This window comes from Lycium ferocissimum, chromosome 3 (genome assembly GCF_029784015.1).
Source record: "Lycium ferocissimum isolate CSIRO_LF1 chromosome 3, AGI_CSIRO_Lferr_CH_V1, whole genome shotgun sequence".
Classification (NCBI taxonomy): domain Eukaryota; kingdom Viridiplantae; phylum Streptophyta; class Magnoliopsida; order Solanales; family Solanaceae; genus Lycium; species Lycium ferocissimum.
In genome coordinates this window covers 31615107-31624870 of record NC_081344.1, presented here as the reverse complement: position 1 = coordinate 31624870, position 9764 = coordinate 31615107, and the positions used below count along the sequence as shown (strand labels likewise).

General features: G+C 32.3%; 1 long non-coding RNA gene across 3 annotated transcripts; it reads left to right on the top strand.

Moving 5' to 3' along the window:
* The first annotated feature begins 6205 nt into the window (after positions 1-6205).
* LOC132050173 (uncharacterized) lies at positions 6206-9295 on the top strand. 3 transcript variants are annotated; one of them, XR_009413275.1, is made up of 3 exons: positions 6206-6367; positions 6881-7099; positions 7422-9295. It is a non-coding gene; the product is annotated as an uncharacterized LOC132050173 (long non-coding RNA). The 3 variants fall into 3 exon arrangements; XR_009413273.1 differs by having other exon boundaries at positions 6436-7099; XR_009413274.1 differs by lacking the exons at positions 6206-6367; positions 6881-7099 and adding an exon at positions 7106-7285.
* Positions 9296-9764: the final 469 nt, after the last annotated feature.

Below are 9764 nucleotides of genomic sequence, written 5' to 3'. Positions count from 1 at the left end.
ATTAGCGCAATGAATGTGTCTTTGAAAGGTACTTCGAACGTCATCAATGATCATCACCTCAAGGAGAGTAGCCGATAAATCTTTTTCCCGAGAAAGAATTTCGGGGATGCAAGGTAGATCTTCAAAATCCTTCGTCGGAGATGCCTCTGAGACATTTGCCACATCAATGAGAGAAAGGTTAGTTATTCTTCTTTTCCTCAAAATTAAAGGCATTTCATCCTTGGAATCTGTACTTTCAGTGCTAAGCCTACCTTTAGTCTTCCCAACCACGGAAGGACCAGAATAAGATTGCTTCTTCAGTTTTCTCTTCTTAAGAACAATTTTACTAACATCCTTTCAACCTTGTGCCTCCGCACTCGACCTTTTTCTGACAATAGAACGAATATTATCCAATGCCGAGTCATCATCATTTGGAAGAATCAAGGCTCTTGACGATGGCTTCCTTTTACTGGAACGGCCTGACAAAATGGAGACAATAAAGACAATTGTGATCAGGAAGAGAAGATTAATAAAAATAAATATCTTTATTTTTTCCGGAATCATCCAAAGTGTGAATGCCCAATTGCACCGCCATTGATTCCCAAGTTCTAGCACTTGCCGAAAATTGGATCATTGTTTCTGTAAATGCACGAATATTCTCTGGAATATTTAAATCGAGATTAAAAGCTCTCGCGTTCCACTTCTCCGGAAAAGACCCGGCGTCACTACTCACTAACTGGTGAGTAGGAATAAACGCAAAATCGTTAAACCATAAGCGATCATGGCTATCTTCAGGATCCTCAAACAGTTTATTCGAGCCCCTGGCCCTAAACATTATCATAGAACCCCTTATAAAACGAAGGGAGTTCAAATATAAAATATGATCTAAGGTAAGCTGTACATTGGCAAGACGAGCAACGTGTTGATATAATTGAATCAAATGCCAGACTCCGGGTGTAAGTTGCGCAACACATACTTGCAGGCGGGCGGCACAATTGATCAATCAGCGAAGTTAATGGTAAGTTAAACCCAATAGTAAAGGGGTAAAGATATACGCTGCAAAACCCGCCAAATGAGAAGTAATGGCCTCTCCGGTTCGAATGATAATCTCTACTTGGTGATCTTTCTAATGACACCTTTCAATTACAGAAGGGATAAGATCTTCGGTAATATGGGATTTAATCCCTGACATCATCACCATTCTTTCCCTATCAGATTCATATTCGTTTATCTTCAAGTCAGTAGTATGAGAAGGGTCTTTGGGGAGTACTCCATCCACAGAAGGAAAATTTATCTTTCCAACTTCAACAACACCAACACTAACAGATAAAGAAGAAGACCCGCAGAGGATCGCGAAGAATAGCACAGATCGCCCATCAATTTCTTGGGAAGCATTCTATTTTTAGGTTTTTCAAAGACCTACATGAAGAAGAAAGGCGTCAATAATAACGGTCTTTCCTGGCAAAACATTCTCAGAAGATGAAGGAGAAGACATGGTTATGAATAAGAGGAAACGAAGAAGGAAAGGAAGCAAAGAAATTTAAAATTGAAGAACTTTGGAGCGGAAAATTTGAGATGAAATAGTAGAAAAAGGTAAAGTTTGAACTTTTGTAGAGAATGTAAAACCGCCATCATTACCTTGGGAAATGATGAGAAAATGAAGGGCACGGTTACAGCCACGTGGCCCACGTCTGACTTCATCATTTAATGCAAGTCCTTTCAACTTCTATGATTATGACACATATCCATCACATCAGTGGGCCATGATCTGCCACCAGATACAACGATTCCCATTCCACGGAAAGAAGATTCAAATGTGTAGATTAGAGAGGATTGATGAAAATCAGCAAGATAATTTCTCGGGAACATCTTTGTGATGAACCCGAAAAATTGAGGGACTATCTGTATGGGTAAAAAATGTACCTGACACGTGGACTTACCTGTAGTCAACAAGTGTCAGTTTTTTCAATGACGAATAAATATCAGATGGTAATGCTGAATATGGCATTTACGGAGAGGCAGTAGACTGGATCAACGGATAGAACATCAACGGAAACTATATACGAAATCTTCTTTATTGCGCATTCAATGGAATTAATGCAGTAACGACTGAAACGGTTACTAACGGCCAGAATCAAGGGAATTAAATGACAATCATCAATTTAGCAATTAATGATTGCCGTTACAAACGCACCACGGGAAGAGCATCAGATAGGACCATCTACCTATAAATAGGATTTTCATTTGTAGAGGAAGGCATCCAATTCTGACCGAAAGAATACACTATTATTATTATTTCTTGCTTATTTTCTCTGTGATTCTTTGATCATCAAGCTTTAGTTCATTCTTGAGGATTAAGAACTCCACTACTATTGGTCATCAAAATTGGCATAAGTTTACTCTTTTCTCTTTATTTATCTATTCTTTATCAATAACTAATAAATTATTTGTCTTAATTCTGTTATCTATATCAAATTACTACCAACTGTGGCTAACCTTAATACAAATTTAACTATTTGGGTAAAACACAAATTTTGACTCAAACAATAAATTCATTATAGAAATTTATTCATTGCTCCTTCTAGCGAGAGAAACCGTCGAGTCGATCACTATTTTAATTATTTCGTATAATAGTTTCGTTCAAAAAAATTATTCGGTCATTTTCTTCTATCTATGAATTCTAATTTCTCTCTTTTTCATGATCATGTGAACGAAAGGTAGTTGAAGATGAGTGAATCATGCTGCTCCTCTTTAACAAAACATTTATCGTTTGATTGAATTTATATTTCCAGGTCAAGGGCACGCAGACTACAACATTGTGTATCTATAGCTACGAAGTATATTGTAGCTAATTGTAAAAAAAATGCATGGCTAAACACTTTAGTCACAATTTTTTGTTCCGTAACATTCGTAGCAAAATGTCGCGTAAGAAAAGTTAGCTATAAACTTTACGTGATCCGTGGCTAAGAACTATTACTTATTGCTACGGAATTTTTTTGTGTTGTAGCTGTAATGGTAAATAGCTTCTGCCACAAAAAATATACTTATAGCAAGTGATTTTATTCTTTTGCCACGACAAACAAAATTTGTAGCCATCTTCATATTGTAGCCACAAGGTATTGTATTGTAGCAAAATATTTAATTTACTTGCCACGTAAACTCAAAATTTGTGGCTATTTTTACAGTCTAGTTTCGTGGCAATAGTACTCATATTTAGTTACTAATCAAGAAATTCATAGCTATGATTTGAAGTATTTGCCACAAACATTTTTATATTGTAGCTAAGAATCTATATCATTAGCCATGAAATATATAAAATTATAGCTACAATGTTTCTTCATTTGCTACAGGAAGTGAAATAATTTTATAGGGCAATTATATATATTTAGCTACATGTTCAACAATTTCATTATTACAAATTAAATTTTCCACAAGCATTGTAGGTAACAAGAATTTTATAAACAAATTCATTTTTTTATTCCAAAACACGTTTCAAGTTACAGATAATTGTACTTGATCTAAAAAAAAAGTTACTGATAATTGTATTTTTCAATTTCAATATAGTCATAATACACAATTTTTGTATGACACCATCTTGTTTGAGTCCAGAGCTATATAGTCTTCCCCTTTCTCTCCTTCCACGGTCTTCAACTGCACCTTAGCTTGATCAATATCTGTCTTAGTTTGTCACTTATATGCTCTCATTCCACAAATCTTCCTGTTAATAATGATAAATTATTTTAGCACTAAGAAACATAAACAACTAATTATATGTGTGTGTACATAGAATTCAAGCGCAAAACAAGTCTTAGATAAATCTATTACTAACAAACTTAACAGAGAAAAAATGCAAAGCAACAAAAAAAGTAAACAAACCTGTAGACTTTTTAAACTTCTTAAAAAGATATTCTCCCTATAACGTCGCTTTGTTATTACAATCAACAAACTATGGCTCCTGCCGGCATTATTACAACTTTAAAATCTTCAAAATCCCACTCACTACTAATAAAAAATAAGGCACGATATTTTTAAAATTGCTGGAATAAGTCCGAACTCAAAAACTCAAGTCAAATAGGTGTAAGTTGAGATCCAAAAATCTTAAAATATAAAAATTTGAGCATACTTTGAATATAAAAGCGGTCGATTCTCTCTTGCTCCATTTTTATCCTTTTCATTGTTCACTTTTCGGGACTTAAACCCATAAATTCTCACGAACTAGTGGCCGTTGGGCGATCTAGGGCTTTGATTGATTTGCTTTTATCAAGTGAAAAGAGAAGCCAATTATTGAAGAAGGGTATGGGAAAATGGGAAAGGGTATGCTGCTATGGAGGGATTTAGGTTTGAGTTTTCTGTTCGCCAATTGGCCTTTAATTTGCGTTTCTACTACTCCTATAAAGTAACGGAAGTATATAACATAGAAAATTACCTAATGCAAAGTAATAATAATTAATATTTGATTTACTTTAGATACATGAAAAAAGTCAACTTTTTATTTGGAATAAATATTATTCCAAAATATATTCCTTTAAAATTATTTTTTAGTCCGATATTCAAATTTAATTAAATATATTTACAAGTTTATCTAAATTGTATTTGAAATTTAAAACAATTATTTCATATAAATTATGATATACTAGTTAGTTTTCTTAAACGCTCATATATTAATCATATTAAATTATTTACTTTGTTAAAAGTAAATCATAATACCATCCAAAAAATGTTATAAAATAAAAACAAAAAATCATTTGTTAGATTCAGTATGTAATTTAATTTATGAAATTAATAAGATAGTACATGACCATCACAATGAAATTGGTAAAAGACTACAGTTGTTATTAATTAGATATAATTTTATTATCTTTGTAGAAATTAATTGGAACTTACATCTAATACTTATTTAATAAGAATTATATTATAATTAGTTTTCCTATGGACTTAGATATCAACCATATTAAATTATTAATCTGTGTTTTCTTTACATATTATTATATGTATATTTTTTTAGCTTTCTTTTACTTCTTTATATACAAATTCTTTATATACATTTCTATAATAAACTAACGTACATAGCAAAGAAAAACTACCTAGTGAAAATAATGACAAATATTATAGACTTTACTCTTGTGGGATTTCACTGGGTTGTTGTTGTTGTTGTTGTTATAGACTTTACTCTAAGTAAATAGAAAAAGTCAACTATACGTATGACATAAATAATATTCTAAATTTTGAATTCCCTTATAGATTTTTTCATCCTCTATGAAATTGTTGATTTTGTTATATATTCCCCTATTTTAATTTTATTCAATTCTTAATTTATAGTGTTTAGTTAAATTTCTGATAATTATTAAGATAACATTAGATCAATCATGAATAACTTTTATACTAATTTAAAATGAATATAATTACCGATCTACGTAGATAAATACATGTATAGAGTTGTTTAGGTTTGTTTTATACTCAGATATTCAGATTTAATTAAATATAACTACAAGTTATATAAATTGTATTTGAAAATTACAAACAATATCTATATCTATATATTATTAAAAACAGGATAGTTTTAGGATAAAAAGTGGTTACTTAGTTATTAATTAATTAATTTAGTTAGTGTTTTGAATTTTAATTTAAAAATAAATGGGAAGTTATCAAGTGGTAAAGTTAGTAAATGTTAAAAAAAAAAAAAAAAAAAAAAAAATTACAAACGCAGGAACAATTTGGTTCCACCAAATGAGGATAATGGTCCGGAACTTCCAAGCAGTTACTTAGAATTATAGTTTTCCATTTTATTTTTATTTGTAAAAAAAAGGATGGTTAAAAAAAAATAAGAAGAAAAAAAAAAAAAAAAAAGATGGAGAAGGTGGTTTACGATTCACTCAATAAGAAAGAAAAAAGTGGTTGTAAAAAAAAGATGGATTCGCCTCGTGTTCCAATATTGGATTGCAACGGAAGTTACCATCCTTTATCATCAAATAACAAGTTTCATTACTTGCCGAGTTCTTAATCTTTCTTGGGTTTAATAGCCTGAATATCAACGAAGCTATTAGCTACAAGCATTGTATTTTCATTTATGGGTTTTTGTTTTGTGATTCTAGGTCCTAATTGTTTTTCTTTTTTGGGGTTGTTGTTTATTTCGGAAGTTTGTGATTACCAAATTGAGTTTCAGCATCTCTCCGAAAACTTTTTTCATTTTTGTTTCTATTTTGCCCATTTTATGCCTGTTCGATGTTATTCACAATGAATCTTATTAATGTTTATCGCTTTAAAGTTTTGCTCTGTTTCTTTTGTGGCTTTGCTGAACAAGAATTTGGTTGTTATGTCGGCTTATCGGTTCCAGTGTTATTTCTTCGCATCAATGGAGTTGTTGCCAGGCAGAACACACATTCAAAAGGTAGGAGTTGAGATTGTTTATTCTAAAAATTTTATTTTCATCAAAGTTTGGAGATTGTGATCCTAAAGTTTGCTTCTTTTTCATTATATTTAGCATATCTTTTTGAGGATTTCTAAGAGATCTATTTTTTTTGGAGGTTTGAAATTTTGTATTAGGAATTTTAATTATATTGAAAGAGAATGATGATATATTTTGGCCTATTCGACTTGAAAGTCGATCCCGAAGTATCCGTGTCACATTTGTATGTGTTACTAGCCTTAAGTAATATCATCTCCTCTTAGTTTTACATCCTTCTTGGGTTTGAGACTAGATTGTATGTTAACCTATAAGAATAAGCCTTCTGGAATCTTTTAACTTTTGTGCTGCTTAATTTTGACAATTGTGATTAAAAAGCTTGAAACTATATTGAAGCTGCAGTAAGTTTGACTTTTTTTTATTTTTTATGGTTGATACATTTTCTAGATACAAATTTGGGACTCAAACAAATTATGTGTTTATTTTTCATCTTTTTAGGTTTTTCAGTTATCAGTATAAAGGCCAGCATCCTGATCCACAAGGCTCCATTTAGTTTTTATTCTTTCCGACAGGCCTATGAAGAGAGTTTAGGCCGCATTTCCTAATTTTTTTTGGTGGTATGACGGTATCGTTGTCCGAGATTTCTATATTGTTCTCAACTTCCACTTAAAGGCATCTGATTATGATGTTGTTGAATGCTAGGCCTAAATGGAATGAGTTAGTAGTTCCATTAGTCGCAACAATAGTTGTTCAACGAATGTCTAAATTTCATTAATCTTTGTTTGTGGGTGGTTTACTGCCCTTGTGGCGAAAGCTGGTGGCTTTTCTTTTGTTTTATGACGAGCTACCCCTTTTTCTAATACATGTAAATAGGCTAATAGCTATGGGATATAGCTTCTTACGGTAATCATATCTTCCTTAGCGTTTGTTCGTAGGATTCAAGTTCAAAGTATTGTAGTCACTGTTCATGTAAAAATAATGACTATTATAGCTTTCTTGGTCTGATAATTAAGTTCTCTAATTTGGTTTTATTGTTTAGTTATGCATATTGGTTCCTGCTGAAAAGGTTGTTGATTGATCTACTTTGATTCCCATCATCAATGCCAGCAGCTGCTGCAATCTTTACTGCGCAATGCACTCTCGGTGTGTCTAATGAGTGGGAATAAAACCTGCGAGAAGCATAGCAGCTATGTTAAAGATCAACTTTATGTTAAAGATCAACTTTTGTAAGTATAGTATTGATGAATGTCAATTTATTGAGAAATCGACAGAGATGTTTGATTGTGGCCCTTCTCTTTGGTATAACAGGGAATGCTCGAAATTGATGGTTTCTTTTCCATCAGAAGGCTACTATTGGGAAGCTTACTGATGTGCACCGAAAGTACAACGCTTCTAAATATAGATATGCTGCTAGATGTGAACCAACCTTTTTTCTATTAGAAGGATGGTTCTATGTTAGAATGTGAAGTGAAGAAATTAAAGTCATGGTGATAATAAGCTGCTTCAACCATCAACCTCTAGCACTCTGCAGATCAATTAGTTTAGTTTCCTCATAATCTTATGTATCAGCAGGGTTTATGCATATTTCATTTTGCATCATGTATGCAGCTAAACTGAACGGACTTTAATTTTGTTGTCACCCTTCCCTTTATATCATCTGAAAAATAGAAGGTAAATAGTTATATGTCATTTGAACAGCTTATTCTTTAGAAACAAAAGTTTTGCACGTTTCGCCATAACAAATTGCTTTGGTTGATGTAAGATGAGTATTCTCTATTAATAGTCACTCTTAATTGTGTTAGTTGCAGTGACATCCTTTTTGTTTTCACCATTTCCCATTTTCTAGAATTCAAGAACTGCTCTTAGGCAAAACCAATGTCATTCATGCCACTGCAGTTATTTTATGTTTTGTAAGGTACTCTACCTAAACACCTGCTTGGAACAAATATTGAGTTTCTGTTATATGTTGCATTATGCTTTTCGATCGTTGTATACCATTTTACATGAGGAGCTTGGGTGCTCATGGAACTCGATAGGGATATCTGGATCAGAACCTTTACTTCTTTCTTGCTAAACTAGTAAATTACCTAAGATAATTCCTATCATCTAAACATTATTAGATTAGGATAATATTATATCAGCAAGAATGTAGCATATCTGATTACCAGTCAATCCTGGCCCATATAAATCTATTTGATGATTACTTTTCTCTATCCATATTAGCTTTGAATTTATGGTTATTCATTTATATGTATTCTTTTTTTTTTCTTACTTCTATTCGATTGCATGTTATTGCTCCAGGTCATAGTTCAGTTGCTAACCTCTTAAACAGGATTCAGGTAGCACATCTTAACATCTAAAGCCACATGATTTTTGTTATGAGCAAAGTGACAGAAGGTGTATTTGACTTACAGAGCATTTGAGCAACAAATGGAACTTAGGGAGAGAGGTTTGTAGTCAGGATATGAGAATAAGCATGATGAATTTGTTGCTGGGGAAGTCCTATTTCAGGAGACACCGGCCATGATCACGTTGATAAGGTCTCATTTGATCGGCTGGCGTGTTTCTTCTCTCTGCTATTTTATGTCATTTTATCCTTTATAATTGACACACCAACTATATTCTCCACTAGCAAAAAGTGAAGGATAATAGACGAAGATGAATGAACAAAATAAGAAGTTGCTGGCGAATGAGAGGCAGATATACAAAGCTGTGTTTAGCTTGAACAATGTAATACTGTCCGCGAAGGAGAATCTTTTGATCCGATATCTTAGTACAAAGCGGGAAAGATGAATACTATTGCCTGCCCGAAAATTATTGTTACTTTTTTAATCCTTTAATTGCTTTTTGCACTACATGCAGAGTTATAGAGGATCTATTATACATATAAGAACCTTTTCCTTTTCTTTCTAAGCATGATTCCACCATTTAATTACATTTTGTCAATGGTTGTTGTCATAAAGTTATTTCAATTAGTTATTGGTAGTATATGTTAGAGACCTCACAACTGGAATCGAGAATGCTTTTTAAATAATTGTGAACGCAGAAAAGCTAATTTGATAAGTACAACAAATAGATTATATTATGTGCTAGGGTATCCAAAAGTTATTAGATTCCATGTGGATAATTTATAAACTTTTAGGAAGTGGGTTGATGCTCCAATCATATAACTTTGTAAACTTTCAACTACATTTCGATCATCAGTGTATTGTATATGACTATGAAAGTTTATAACTTTTAGTCTATCAGATCTTGCAAATAAGATGTTCTAACTTAGTTGCAAATTCAAACAAGTAAAAACTAAAAGTAGCACTCAACAACTAACGACTTACTAACAACTAACAACAACATTCTGTACTAGATTGATGCATCTCTCTAACTC